The following is a 16,549-nucleotide window of genomic DNA, read 5'->3' on the forward strand; positions in this document are numbered from 1 at the left end:
CTTTTAACTTTCAACGCCCTAGGCGTATAAATAAGAACACATCGTGAATTCATTTGGTACACACGCTTGCCTTTTGCTTCGGCCCACTAAAAATTTTTAGCTCTTGCTCATTGAGATTTGCTGGTCTTTTTTTGATTTCGAAGCTTCGGCCCTGGGAACAAATTTTTAGTGTTTCCGAAGATGTCTGAAGACAAGAAGATCCCTGCTGAGACGAAGCTGAGTCTCGAGGAGGAGAAGAATCTGGGGTTCCTGATAGCGATGGCAGAGACTAATACAGAGAAAATCACGAAGGAGATTCTTGAAGGTTTGTCCGAAGATACTGATGACAGCGACAGCTATGATGTGGAAAGTGATGGGGAAGAGGCCGAAGATCGACCGTGGCGACCAAGTCACTCAGTTTTTGGGAAAACAACCATCAAGCAGAGTCACATTGATAATATGAGGGGGCGATACTTCCGAGACATATCTATTGTGAGAGCTGACGCCGGGGAAAAGACTTCTCCCACCCCTGAAGAGGATGAAGTTGTGATTTTCCGAAGCCTCCTCAAGGCTGGGCTTCGATTCCCCCTGAGCAATTTTGTTATTGAGGTACTGAAAACATTCCAAATCTACCTTCATCAACTCACTCCCGAAGCTATTATAAGAATGGGGATTTTTGTCTGGGCTGCGAGAAGCCAAGGTTTGGAACCAAACGCTAAAAGCTTCTGCAACATACACGAGTTATTGTACGAGACGAAGCCCTGGGGAAAGGAGCAATACCACAACAACTTTGGGTGCTACAGCTTCGGCGCCCGCTCCGGGTCAAGCTACCCTGTGCCAACCTTTCGGAAGAGGTGGCCCGGAGCCTGGATGTCTGAATGGTTTTATGTGAAAAATGATCTAACAGCGCAAAATAATGTCAAAAGTATCATTATGTACCCAATTTGGCAACGCTTCGGGCTTCGAAGGCCGAAGGTTGAAATGGATGAAGCAGCCGAAGAATGCCAAAGAGCCTTCGGCGCAGTCTGCTCCTTCATTGGGACAAGGGACTTGGTCCAGGAACACATTGCCTTCAGGGTATGGCCACTTGCAGAAAAGTGGGAAATGCCGAAAGAAACCATCAAAGAGTCCGACGAAGGCGGACTAGTCAGATTAAAATACACATTCAAATATGCAGATAAATTTATTGAACCTGATGATGACTGGCTGAAAAGCATTGAAACATTAAGTGATGAATTACTTGGGGCATTCTCGAAGGCTGAAAATACTGCACTATCAGCAGCCTTCGGAGGCCGAAAAAAGAAGAGACTGAACCGAGTGTTTGATGCAATCGGGTTCTTCTACCCTGATTATTGTTATCCCATCCGAAGGCAAAAAAGGAAAAACATAACCTCTGAAAAAGAAGAAGCTGAAACCGCTCCTAGCGAGCCAGAACCAAAAGGAAAAAGGCTGAAGATCTTCACACACCGACCACGCCATATTGAACCAGCTTCGGTGCCTGAGTATACTGGAGGAACCCCTTCGGCCGCTGAAGGTGAACGGCCACTCTTATTGCCAGAAATTGCAGAGATGGCCGAAGCACCATCGACAGAAGAAATGGAAGAAGCGAAAAATGTGACTAAGGAAAAAACCTCAGAAATTTTAAGTCCTGCAATAAACGTTGAAGCAACAAAAATCCAAAAGGCTCCAATGGTGACCCCAAAAAGGAAAAGAATGGTAAATGTACTAGATGTCTTGGAGACAATTAAGTCTTCAAGCACAACTCCAAAAAAGAGTGTTGAAATTGCTGAAGCTTCCTCTGAAGCTCCGACACAACAAACTGAAGCTGAAGCTGGGCCTTCAGAGCCCTTCAAGGAAGAAACTTTGGAAGCCGAAGCGATAAAAATACCAGAACCAATTTTAGTTGAAGAGACGGACACTGCCATCCCCGAAGCGCCTGCCAGCATGTGTGATTACATCATACGACATGCTTCGGGAAAAAAGCTATCTGAGGAAGAAACTCATGAGGCCATCCATTATGCAAAGGAGCTGAAATATCCGAAGGGGGCAGTAATATTCAATGGAACAAATGAAGATGACTTCTTATACTGCCTGCCTGATAACAAAGAGCTATCCGTCTGCCGAGAGATGGCGAGAAGCATAGGCTTTCCGAAGCTTGAAGCTGGGTTAAGTGCCATGACGAAAGAGGATCTCGCAGACAGCCTCGCGTACAATAGCCTGAAGGTACGGGAATTAAACACTTGAGAAAAACCCCCTATTCTTTTTTTTTACGCAACGCATTCCTTTTTTCTTATATGAATTCTTTTTGCATATAGGGCCTGGTCCTAAGCAACGCGTTAAGAGCGCAAAAGAGCGCCGAAGATGAAAGTTATGAAATTGCGTTTAATAATTTACGCTCCGAAGTTATCAAACTGAGAAACGAAGCTTTGGAAAAAGATAAAATTCTACTTACACTGGTAGATAAAGTGAAAAAAGACGAAGCTGCTTCAAAGGCCCAGGCCGAAGCTCAAAAGCGCGAGATTAAAGATCTTCAGAAACAGCTGGCTAGAGCTAAAGAGGAGCGCTCGCTTGAGGAAACGAAACGAGAACTTAGTGATTTTATGGTCAACAAATTGGAATCAAAAGTTAAGGAGCTTCGCACATCTCAAGGGAAATGCTATGTCAAATCTGTAGAATGTGTGAATAAAATTAAATCCAGCTTCGCCAGCGTAGGCGCCTTTTCCAGCGAAGAGAATTTCTCTCGAGGCAATCCCGAAGGTCCGCTGGAATGGATTAGCCACGAAGCAGAGGCCTTCGAAGAGATTCTGAACAGTCGTGGCGACATATGTGCTTTTTCGGGCGCCAGAGGAATTGCTTCCGTCCTGGAGAAGAAAGGTTGCGAACATGTAAAATTTTTAGCTCAATCCGAAGCTACCTTATCTACCGAAGACATCAAGGACCCCTCGGCCGAAGCGAGCGTGGTTGGCGGCAAATTTTTTACTGATATCTGGAACGACGGCGGCCGAGGAATGGCGCGAGAGATCATTGAAAGAAGCGAAAAAGGCATTCACGATGCTAGAAGAGTAGCAGACGCTGCCGAAAGGAGTAGGGAGCCCGAAGGACAGTTAGGTACCAAGTAGTCGTTCTTGTTGCGTTGTAATTTTCATTTTAAACTTTGCTCACGATTTGTAAAAGTACTGAAGAAGTGTTTTCTTCGCTCAGAAACTGTTGGACGATCTGCCGACCCCCACACAAAAGGGGATGAAGAAATTAATCAAATGGCCGAAACTATCATGGACAAGGTTGTTGACCAACTTCTGAATGAAGCCGCCGAAGCAGTATTGAGGGAAGATTAGGTGCTATTTGGAAAAAACATTTAAAGTGTAATCTATGCAACACTTTGTACATTTGAATGTAATATACAAGTCTCTTTTCATTATTGAATTCTTTACGATGCATGAAACTTTAAATACATACCACTTTTGAGCCTTTGGCGAAAAAACACCTTCCCTTCTTTTCATGCGTCGTGAAGAAGATAGCCTTCGTCAAAATTATTCTGATGAATGACATCGATGCCTCGTGAAAACATTTTCCGAGGCTATTTTCCGAAGCTATGCAACTTTGATATTGATCTGATAAAGTTCGCCCATGTTTCGTGAAAATATTCCCCGAAACTGTATTCCGAAGCTATACAATTTCAATGTCACTTTTTCAAAGCATCCCTTCGAAGGTTGAGAGTGTCCCCTTCTCTTGCCAAATGCGATATGATGTATGATGCTTATGCTATGCAAAATGATGTGATGATGTTATGTTATGCATGTGACATTTGTTCCGAAGATACACATAAAATATATTCGTAAGCTCTGCATTCCCTTAGGAACGTCTTTGGAGCTTCTTCGTCTTTTTTCACTTAGACGGCATCAGCGTTGACTTTTCGCTGTAAGCCTCCCTTAGGAGCTTCTTCGTCTTTTACTTAGACGGTATCAGCGTTGACTTTTCGCTGTAAGCCTCCCTTAGGAGCTTCTTCGTCTTTTACTTAGACGGTATCAGCGTTGACTTTTCGCTGTAAGCCTCCCTTAGGAGCTTCTTCGTCTTTTACTTAGACGGTATCAGCGTTGATTTTTCGCTGTAGGCTCTGCATTCCTTTAGGAACGACTTCTGAGCAGAAAACTTACGCTGCGCTCCCTTTGGAACGACTTTTTGTGACTTTATAAACTTACTCTGCGTTCCTTAGAACGACTTTTTGTTACTCCGAAGGAATTTTAGTCCGAAGGTCCTTCTTGGTAACGGAAGAAATTTTAGGCTTCGGCAACTTAGGCCTGTGAATCAAATAAATTTTTCTCGTGAAAACAACGAAATTATTACATGGAAACTATCAATGTTTTTTGCTTCACAGAAAACAAAACTGAATAGAAAAGACTGCTATCAAAGGTAGGATATGTCAATAAATGTGCTTCGACTCTGGCACAGTGCTGTTGACTGTGCGAGCTTCGGACTGTTCTCTGAAGTCCCTCTGCTGTGGAGCGTATTGACTCCCTTCTGGCTGTTGACCTTGCTGCAATGGAGGTGGAGGCGGAAGCTGCTGCCAGGAAGCTTGAGGTTGGCTTGCCGAAGCTACAGAAGCCGCAGGGTGGTTGTCTATGTATTGTGGGACATAAGGCGGATGAAACGAAGCAGTATGCATAACCTGCTTTGACTGAGCTTGTTGAGATGCAGCTTCGGCTAGTTCCTTTTGCTTCTGGATTGTAACATGGCACGTCCTAGTGGTGTGGCCCTTGCCCTCTCCACAGAATAGGCAAAACAGTCTCCTTGGCTGATCTCCGAATCTTCCGCCGAAGCCCCTGGCGCCTCTGCCTCTTGGAGCTGATGGCCGAAAGAAAGTTTGTTGTTGCCCCGAAGCCTGTGAGGAGCACTGCGGCCTGTTTTGCTGACTCCCCTTATCATCATTCTGAGTGTTGTGAATGGAACGGACATGCCTCGGGTAGTATCTTCCTCCGAAGCCCCTGGTCATCTCAGAAAACCTGAAGGCCTCCTCCCTTCTTTGGCGAAAGTCATTGTCAGCACGAACGTACTCATCCATCTTTTGGAGCAATTTCTCCAAGGTCTGAGGAGGCTTCCGAGCAAAGTATTGAGCTGCAGGTCCAGGACGGAGCCCCTTGATCATGGCTTCGATAACGATTTCATTGGGCACCGTTGGTGCCTGCGCCCTCAATCGTAAGAACCTTCGGACATACGCCTGAAGGTATTCTTCGTGATCCTGAATACACTGGAAGAGGGCTTGAGCTGTAACTGGCTTCGTTTGAAATCCTTGAAAGTTGGTCAGTAACATATCCTTCAGCTTCTGCCATGAAGTGATTGTTCCTGGCCGAAGAGAGGAATACCAGGTCTGAGCAACATTCCTGACGGCCATGACGAAAGACTTCGCCATGGTTGCAGCGTTGCCCCCGTACGAAGACACTGTTGCTTCGTAGCTCATCAAGAATTGCTTCGGGTCGGAGTGGCCGTCAAACATGGGGAGCTGGGGTGGCTTATAGGATGGAGGCCAAGGAGTAGCCTGCAGCTCAGCAGACAGAGGAGAAGCATCATCAAAAACAAAATTTCCCTGATGGAAATTATCATACCAGTCGTCTTCGTTGACGAAGCCCTCCTGATGGTGGTCTTTCTGATGAGGCCTTCTGTTCTGCTCATCGTGAGTGAGATGGCGAACTTCCTCAGAAGCTTCGTCAATTTGCCTTTGCAACTCAGCTAGGCGGGCCACCTTCTCCTTCTTCCTCTGCACTTGTTGATGAAGCATCTCCATCTCTCTGATTTCTTGGTCTAGCTCTTCTTCCTCAAGCGTCGGGCTAACAGCTTTTCTCTTCTGGCTTCTGGCCTCCCGAAGAGAGACGGTCTCCTGGTTGTGGTCCAGCGGTTGTAGTGCTGCAGCCCCAGCCGCTGAAGCTTTCTTCGGCGCCATAGCGAAGGTCTATAGCTTCCGAAGGTGTTCACGAAGACTCGAAGTGGAAGTGAGTTCACCGGAGGTGGGCGCCAATGTTGGTGACTTGTTCTCAAGTGCTAAGAGTTAAGAACAAGGCAACATAAAAAGTGTTAAGAGTTAAAGTCCTTCGTCCTTCGAAGCATTATGTCCCCTTCGGGAAATAATGAGTCTGGGACGAAGGTCTTTAGAGAAATACCTTCGCAAACATAACAGATAATGACGAAGGACTTTATATAAAACATGAAATATAATATGAGTATTATCGCAGAATCATTTCTATTTTATTAACATGGAAAAATAGAAATGATTTTAAATTACAAATGTACCTTCGGTCCTGAGAGAAGGTAGTGAATACAAGCGTGACGCCAAAAACAAATGCCAAGTCAGCGTGAACAGTACGGGAGTACTGTTCATCTATTTATAGACGCGGGACGCAGCCCACGTAAAATTACATCCATGCCCATTACATTTGTTAACGGTTTATGGAAATCTATTGAGGACCCCGAAGTCTTTTCATCTTTAAGTCGGTTCCCCCTTTCTGCCATCGCGCCGAAGCTTTCCTGCGCACAGCTTCGGCTACACTCGACCTTCGTCTGGTTCAGGCTTCGTCCTGGCTGTGCTCCATATTCATAATTCTGGATCCGAAAATACCTGTTCACATAATCCACTCGGAAAACATTGTCAAATTATGTTTTTGAGGACCTTCGGAGGACGAAGGCCCCCAACAAGAAGGTTGTTTTTACTGAATTGTTTAGAATTCAGAACGATTCGACAGGTGTATTTTCAAAGCATCCACTACCCAAAAATCAAAACCGCAAGCTGGACCTAGAATCTTTGGGCTGATTATTTCAAAATCAACTCAAAGATTGGGAGCTTGTGGGGGACAGATATCCCCCGGGTCCACTAGAAGGCTAGAAGACCTCGCAAAAGGCTTTGGACTCATTATTTCGCAAGGCCATCCCTTCGTGGGCCAGGGGAGGAACTGCTGGCGGAATGGATTGACGCAAGATTGGATAGACTCGGGCCTAGGCGGCTCGTTGGATCCAAGCATTATCCACAACATTGATCCGACTCTCCCGCGCAGCGCCCTCAGACGTCGGAACTAAATGAGCATAAGTCGGCAGGATTATAGAAAGATAAGTTCAGTCGGTTCACTATTACTTAGGTCCACGTTGTTATCATACCCGCATGTAACACCCCACGGTCGAGTATATAAGGCCTAGGGAGTACCCCATCAAAAGACAGGTCATTCACCAGCCATCTACTCCATTCTCTAGCATCCTCCATACTAGAGAATCCCCCTGTAACCCACCATATAAAGATCCACACCGAGAAGTAGGGTGTTACGCCTCTCTAAGCGGCCCGAACCTGTAGAAAATTGTCTATCGTCTCTCGTGCGCCTAGCACGAACCATCGAGCTACAGTCAGCAACACCGTCCTACCCAAAAGCACCTCGAGGGGTAACCCTGGATGCGCGGACGGGTCCCAAACACCGACAGGGGCGCTTGGTCCTTGGCTCACTGATGAGGACGCCACCACGGTGGCATTGCGTCGCCGCGCCTAGGTTCTAGAGAACGAAGACAAACCCCATTTGATCTTGATTGCACAACTAGGATTAGAAGGAACTTACCTCTTCGATTTATTTAAATCTAAATCATAGATCAGATGATGTGGCGTACCGCTTCGGTATAGGGCAGATCTAATCAGATCCGAAGGATTTAGATCGAACGATCAAAATCTGAACATACCCCTTTAGTCGCGAAAAATGCAAAAGAACCCCTATATTATTAAATATAGATTATGAAGTCCTTATCTGCGGTAAATAAAATACAAAATAATGACATATTTACATATTAAACCATGGACGTTATTTTAAAGTATAAAATTGATATAAAATACCTTAGAAACTTAGATAAATCATAACTTTTTATGTTTTTAGCTCCGATTGAATACATTCAAGTTGTGTTGGCTTCAAAATAACATTGCCTACATATTAACAACATTATTTTATCATATCACCTATTTTTATAAATAAATGTTTATTTAACCTATGTTTAATATACTAATCTTGCTAATTGAAGTTAATCTGTATGTAATTATAACCCGACTAAAATATAATTTATAATCATGTCGTAACTTGGATTAAAGCTGGATAAAGTTAGTTATATCTTTTTCTCACATGATTTATAATAGTTTTTTCTTGAATACGAGGAGATCTGCGTATTTTTGTATTAAGAAGACAAAAGGGGTGAAACCCCAAAACACGAGCAACAGACTTACAAACACACACCACCAATTACACCACTCCTAAGACAACTCCTCTAGACGGAAGAAAGAGAGAGCTTTAGCGCCAGCCAAACGCCAGCACATCATCTCCTCCCTTGCAGCCGAATGATTTATAATAGTAATCGGTTTTATTGTGTGATCACATAAGAAAACCATAACTCTGATTTTAGTGATTCTCGAACCTACGATCTCGTAGCAGCACGTATAATTTTATTGTGTGGTTTATTTCCATCTTTGATGTAATGTTATTTTTATCTATTACATGACCATATTTATGTATTTTTTGTGAACAGATGTGAGGTGAGGTCACGAGGATCCTGAAGCTCCAATTAGAAAAGTACATGGAGTTTGCACCAAAAAAGGTAGGTTGTGCCCTTGATCACTTTCTTTACCTAATAATGTTTATGATAATCACCGTGTTATGCTTAGGTTAATTTGATGCAACCTAATATGTTAATAATATTTGGCTCGCGTTTCCGTTTATCGCCGGAGTGGTGCGACGAACTCCCACCCTTCTTGTTCTTTCCCATGGTCGGTTGGAAGAGAAGAGAAAAGTGGGAAAATAAGCAACGAACGATCAGAAGATGTGTGAAGACACCAGCGAGGCAGGCAGTCGATTTATAGAGGCCGAAAGCAACCGCTCATCTCATACCACGGTCACCGAACAGTCGCAAGTATTCAATAAGCAATTCAAATCGCCTGGAAGCAAGTCAGGCAGCAGACGCCGTTTCACGTAACACGACACCATTTGGACTAAGGTCAACCGCTTGGACGATATGATTACACCTCGCGGTCACGTCAAGTTACTACTCAAGGACAATTTGCTAAACGCTCGGCGTACCAAGCCGTCCCTCGGTTACACCCATTGGGGGACGTACAAGAATTTTCAATAGATTTTACCAAGTAGTCACATCCATACAGTATACACAATGAATGTATCAATACAGAAGAAAGGTATCGATGGAGATCAGAGGAAAGCCAAATATAGCTACTGAAGTACAAGTCTAATCAACAGAAGCATTGAAGCACAAAGCAAAATGAAGACTAGCCAAGAGCCATCTACCAGACGTCCAATTTGTCGCCGATCAAATAAATTTCAAACCTAACAGGACATGGGCAGATCACGCCGCTGGTTTCTAAAACATGAAATGAAAACAACGTGCTGATCTCTAAAGCATAAGCTGATGATGTAATGCTGAGTTCTAAGACATGAGACAAAGATAAAATTATGACTTCTAAAAGCATGAGATGAAGACCTTTGAGTGGATTATCTTCAGTAATCCACTCAAAGTTTGGGGGCTACACCCTCCGGTGCACCCAATGAATCCTCAACCCCTAAGGACAGAATGCTGACCTCCAAAGCATGGATCGACGATAAAATGCTGATTTCTAAAGCATGAGACAAAGATAAAATGATGATTTCTAAAAAGCATGATATGAAGACCTTTGAGTGGGTTATCTTCAGTAATCCACTCAAAGCTCAGAGGCTACACCCATTGGGTGCACCTCCGGTGCACCCAATGAATCCTCAACCCCTAAGGACAGAATGTTGATCTCCAAAGCATAAGCTAGTAACAGAGCACCGATTTCTGAAGTATAAGGCGAAGACTGTTGAATATGTCAAAGAAGGATAACAGAAGGTTGTTTTTACTGAATTGTTTAGAATTCAGAACGATTCGACAGGTGTATTTTCAAAGCATCCACTACCCAAAAATCAAAACCGCAAGCTGGACCTAGAATCTTTGGGCTGATTATTTCAAAATCAACTCAAAGATTGGGAGCTTGTGGGGGACAGATATCCCCCGGGTCCACTAGAAGGCTAGAAGACCTCGCAAAAGGCTTTGGACTCATTATTTCGCAAGGCCATCCCTTCGTGGGCCAGGGGAGGAACTGCTGGCGGAATGGATTGACGCAAGATTGGATAGACTCGGGCCTAGGCGGCTCGTTGGATCCAAGCATTATCCACAACATTGATCCGACTCTCCCGCGCAGCGCCCTCAGACGTCGGAACTAAATGAGCATAAGTCGGCAGGATTATAGAAAGATAAGTTCAGTCGGTTCACTATTACTTAGGTCCACGTTGTTATCATACCCGCATGTAACGCCCCACGGTCGAGTATATAAGGCCTAGGAAGTACCCCATCAAAAGACAGGTCATTCACCAGCCATCTACTCCATTCTCTAGCATCCTCCATACTAGAGAATCCCCCTGTAACCCACCATATAAAGATCCACACCGAGAAGTAGGGTGTTACGCCTCTCTAAGCGGCCCGAACCTGTAGAAAATTGTCTATCGTCTCTCGTGCGCCTAGCACGAACCATCGAGCTACAGTCAGCAACACCGTCCTACCCAAAAGCACCTCGAGGGGTAACCCTGGATGCGCGGACGGGTCCCAAACACCGACAGGGGCGCTTGGTCCTTGGCTCACTGACGAGGACGCCACCACGGTGGCATTGCGTCGCCGCGCCTAGGTTCTAGAGAACGAAGACAAACCCCATTTGATCTTGATTGCACAACTAGGATTAGAAGGAACTTACCTCTTCGATTTATTTAAATCTAAATCATAGATCAGATGATGTGGCGTACCGCTTCGGTATAGGGCAGATCTAATCAGATCCGAAGGATTTAGATCGAACGATCGAAATCTGAACATACCCCTTTAGTCGCGAAAAATGCAAAAGAACCCCTATATTATTAAATATAGATTATGAAGTCCTTATCTGCGGTAAATAAAATACAAAATAATGACATATTTACATATTAAACCATGGACGTTATTTTAAAGTATAAAATTGATATAAAATACCTTAGAAACTTAGATAAATCATAACTTTTTATGTTTTTAGCTCCGATTGAATACATTCAAGTTGTGTTGGCTTCAAAATAACATTGCCTACATATTAACAACATTATTTTATCATATCACCTATTTTTATAAATAAATGTTTATTTAACCTATGTTTAATATACTAATCTTGCTAATTGAAGTTAATCTGTATGTAATTATAACCCGACTAAAATATAATTTATAATCATGTCGTAACTTGGATTAAAGCTGGATAAAGTTAGTTATATCTTTTTCTCACATGATTTATAATAGTTTTTTCTTGAATACGAGGAGATCTGCGTATTTTTGTATTAAGAAGACAAAAGGGGTGAAACCCCAAAACACGAGCAACAGACTTACAAACACACACCACCAATTACACCACTCCTAAGACAACTCCTCTAGACGGAAGAAAGAGAGAGCTTTAGCGCCAGCCAAACGCCAGCACATCATCTCCTCCCTTGCAGCCGAATGATTTATAATAGTAATCGGTTTTATTGTGTGATCACATAAGAAAACCATAACTCTGATTTTAGTGATTCTCGAACCTACGATCTCGTAGCAGCACGTATAATTTTATTGTGTGGTTTATTTCCATCTTTGATGTAATGTTATTTTTATCTATTACATGACCATATTTATGTATTTTTTGTGAACAGATGTGAGGTGAGGTCACGAGGATCCTGAAGCTCCAATTAGAAAAGTACATGGAGTTTGCACCAAAAAAGGTAAGTTGTGCCCTTGATCACTTTCTTTACCTAATAATGTTTATGATAATCACCGTGTTATGCTTAGGTTAATTTGATGCAACCTAATATGTTACCTAGTTTTGTTCACCCTGTACCTTGCAAACAAACGAATCATTAGATAGTCTTGCTATTGCTATACCTGGTTTTTTTTATTGATGCTATATATGACATATGACCATGCTTTGTCCTTATGGTTGGATTATGTATTGTTCATGATAAGATTATTGTGTTAAATGGAACATGGAGCTTAATCTGAGATAACATGTGCTATCACAAAAGGTAAAATAGGACGCCCTTGGCCAAGTAATTAGAAAACTAGGGAGAGACTACATTACCCTACAGGGGCAAGAGGGGAGTGTGTCGTTACAGAGTATAGGGAGGTCCTCGGGTCGAATTGTCTGTGATAGCTTTTCATACGAGGGATTCGTATGCTTACTTCTTCCTAAATCCGTAGTGGGTTTTCTTAAACTAATGGAACTGTGGAAAGGCCTCGTAGTGCTACCATGCCTCATCTTCTTGGTAGAAATGAATGGGATCCGAGACCCACTTGGCAAATGGGTAACACAACTTGTGAGTAAAGATGTGCAACATCCGCGGAGTGTAAAACTGGTATACCAGTCATGCTCACTGTCAAGAGCAGCTCAGGACTCTCGCGTGAGTAATTTATAGAATTAAACTTAATATGTCATGTGCATTGCATTGTGGGATTTATTATTAATTATGATCAATTATTTATTTGGGATGGTATCTACTTGCATTTAGTAGTTGCTAGTAAATTTTGACTAACCTATTGAAAGCAATGCTCAGCCTTAACCACTTTTTCTTGGTAAACCTTACACTTCACATGAGCCCCCACCGTAAGTGAGCTCATGCACATTATTCCCCACAATTTGTTGAGCGATGAACGTATGTGAGCTCACTCTTGCTAAACTCACACCGGATCAAGAAGAGGTACCATAAAATGAGGAACATGAAGGATGCTACGATGATTTCGGAGGGATCTAAGCCGTTGTATACCAGCCAACTATGGTTGCGGAAGACCGTTGTCATTATATGATGTATTTTTTTAGCTATTTTTGTACGTACCATATTATGTAATAAAGATGTGACAGTGATGTCTGTACCGTGACTCATCATATGTGTGAGACTTGATCCTAGCACACATTTGAGACGTGTCTAGATTTGTCCTTAAACATGGGTGTGACATACGACGATATGTGGGACTTCTTCTCATCCTACGCAGAACTTTCCTCACAGTACCACGATGAAAGGTTGCCTTGCCACGACGACTCTAGCAACAACACTCGCGCGTTTCCACTTCGTCTGCGCACGCTTCGGGGGTGATCACGGCTCTCGTGGCCCAGGACCACCTCCCAACTACCGATGACTTGGAGTTCATTGGGATGGTCAGAGGTGGTGGAGACCTCATTTTTTATGCCCTTTTATCAGACTCAGGCTCGAACCTTGGCTCCCTAATGAGTAGTGAGGGTGGACCTCCCAACAATGGGGAGAGTGGAGGATGCCTGACCCTCGCAACCCTTGCCCCCGGAAGGCTGGAAGGGCAGGCGTCGTTGGTAGCATCAGTGAACTAGGGTTCTACACGAGGCAGGAGCCCCATGAATCGCTAAGCATGATGTCTCCCCATGAACTCCTCGTAGTTCATTGACGAATTGATGTTGTTTAGGAGTCTCCAAGGTTGTGGACGACCCAAAAGTTTGTAGCACCCGCTCTCCTGAGCCGATTTAAGAAAAGAGTTTGTTTTGACCTCTGTGGCCGGCTTGTGAAGGACTAGAGTTGGAAAAGACTCGGTCCTTTGTGGACTCCTCAACGAGGAGTATGATACCTTTTTGGTGTGACCGAACCTTGAGATAAATCTCGTGTTTTGTGTTTTTGCGTGGATCCATTGTTGTGTTCAATCTTTTGGCAAGGAAGGCATCGCGTGTTCTTCTCGGTGTGGATCTTGTGGAGGATATCCACTTGTATTTCTCGCCATGTACGCTTAGTTTATTTTCCATGTTCTTGTTTTGGAAAAAATCTCTTATTGTATTTGTATGTTGTTTTTAGTCTAGATCTATTCTCGTAAGGACTTGTTTGGTTATTACTATCCTATGTGGATTGGATGAGATTAGAAAAAATTATGAAAGATTTTGACTTAGGCCTTGTTCGGTTAATCCTGTTACCTATGGATTGGATGAGATTGAAAAATTTTAAGAAGAAGTTTGACTTGCTTGGGATTTAAACACATCCAATCCCACTCAATCCACGTGGATTGAGAGCTAACCGAACAAGCCCTTATTTGAGATTGAAACTCATCCAATTCCACCCAATCCATATGGATTGAGAACAAAACCTCTACAGCAATTGAATCGGCTTGCACAAGTTGAATAATTATTTTGCATGTGTATAAACCTTGAGACCACGGAATACGCCTTAATTTCCCGTGAGAAATTTGACTTTATGAAACACGGTGGGTGCGGCTTTGACGAAATGGAGGTCTAGGAGAGGGTTTCTCCCTTATGAAACAGCTGGGCATAGCCCTCCCTCTGAAATGGACATGAGTCCACCGTTAACAGGTTTAGGTCAGTATTAGGCTCCTTAACTCCGGCTTCCGTCCCCCTGCGCCGTCGCCGTGAGTAGTCCTCCATTGACGTCGCATCCTCCATCGGCTTCGCATTCTCCCTCGCGACCGTCGTTGCTCTCCCGCCTCCCCCGCGCTTCAGTCGCTCCACTCCCCATCGGTTTCGCCTGGTCAGGTATAGTCGCCACCTTTCTTTTCTTTCCCTTACCATTTTCTTTCATGCGCTCAAGAGCCAAACGGCTCGATCCAGAATTCCAGATCCAGGTGTCCTTTGACCCAGATCGCGCCTGCCTTTCACTCCGCTCGGATTCTTCGCCGTCTTCGTCCCTACCGCGACAATGGATCGACAAAGCAGTGGATCGACAATGGATGCAAACATAGGCATATCTGAAAATCCAGGTAGAAATTTGTGCCTTGCTGTGGTATGAATCGTGCAAATGTAACCTTTAATTTTGTACATTATTAGTTGAATTAATGGCAGGTCCCATGACTTATTCACCACCGCCTTGTTCTAGTTCATTACCGCTAGTTGCATTTGGTGCAAATAATGAAGATGAAAATGTACAAGACCAATCGAGGTTAGATTGGGATTCTATGGTACTATGTGATTTTTGGGAGGAGGAAGGGAGACGTGATGTTGCAAGTGAGATGGAGATGTATTGTAATCTAGGACTCAATGAGGGGGGAAACGGGAAAGGAAAATGTAAGAGATGAAGCCGTCAAAGAGGGGGAAAAGGCACAGGAAAATACAAGTAATTTGGATCAATCGGAGCCTATTAATTTTGGAGAGAATCATATAGACCGATCATTTGAAGACTACCTGCCAAATGAGAAGAGGGTTCAGTATGATAAAATCAATCCGTCAATGCAACCTGGTAGTTTGTTTCCTAACATGAAGGAATTTCGAATTGCTATGAGGCAATATGCAATAAAGCATGAGTTCGAGCTTGGAATCGATGTAACTTCAACTACCAGATATGTCGGATATTGTAAAGGTGGAGATTGCCCATGGAGGATTTATGCTCGAGAGGAAAAGAAAGGACTACCGACCATTGTGGTATGTTAATTCATACATTTCTATCAATGTGTATGTCTTGCATTTAGGTATTGTTTGTGTTCGAAGTTCTAATTGTACAATTTCGCAGGTTGCTGTATTGCATGATTCACATACTTGCACATCTAGTGGAAGGAGGAAGATGACTACACCAAGTAGTGGATGGGTAGCTTTTCACGCTTTGCCACTACTTATGAAGAAACCCCATATGGGTGCTAAGGAATTGCAAGATACGCTTCAAGGAGTTCACAATGTGACTATTGGTTACGACACAGTTTGGAAGGGGAAGGAGAAGGCTTTAAAAGAGTTGTCTAGAAGGTGGTAGTTCGAAAAAACGGAAGGGCGTGGAAAATGCTCAAGGCACAACAAAGATAAAAAGACAGTACACTTGCCCAAACTGTGGTCAACTAGGTCATCGGAAAACAAGTTATAAGTGCCCTTTAAATGGAACAAAGAAAAGGTTATAACTGAATGGCTAATTGTTTTTTTATTTCATTGTCCATTATTACTTGTTAGTAATTTGTTTTGTTGCTTTGTAGGAAGAGGAAGCCAAGAAAGAATACGACCAAAAATTGGATCCCAAAAGAGTTGCGGACTTCTTCATCTCAAACTAGTGCTCCTAACGAAGAAACAACCATTGAACCTCAAACTGTGGACCATGGTGAAGTTGTAATAACCGTGGATGAAAATCTCAGTAATGATGCAGCACTAGTCCGTGTGGAAACTCCTCCTACTTCTCCGGCGAGGACTGTCAAATGGCTTGTTAAGAAAATTACACCTAGGAAAAACTTGAAGCGTTGAAGCGTTGTCTGTGTGTCTGTCTGGGAACATTAGAATTTTGAAGCGTTGTCTGTCTGTCTGTAACGTCTAGTTCTTGTCTGTCTGTAATGTGCCCAGAATTTCTAATGTCTGAAATGTCTGAAAACAGTAATGTCTGAAAACTAGTCCGTGTTGTCTGTCTGTAATGTGCCCAATAATGTCTGAAAAATCTCAGTAATTCTGGACTGTCAAATCTCAGTAATGTCTGAATTACACCAGTTCTGGCTTGTCAAATCTCGGTAATGTCTGTAATGTAAGAGATGAAGGACACCAGTTGTTTTGGGCACCAGTTGAATTACG

The sequence above is a fragment of the Zea mays genome, chromosome 3 (assembly GCF_902167145.1).
Source record: "Zea mays cultivar B73 chromosome 3, Zm-B73-REFERENCE-NAM-5.0, whole genome shotgun sequence".
NCBI lineage: Eukaryota > Viridiplantae > Streptophyta > Magnoliopsida > Poales > Poaceae > Zea > Zea mays.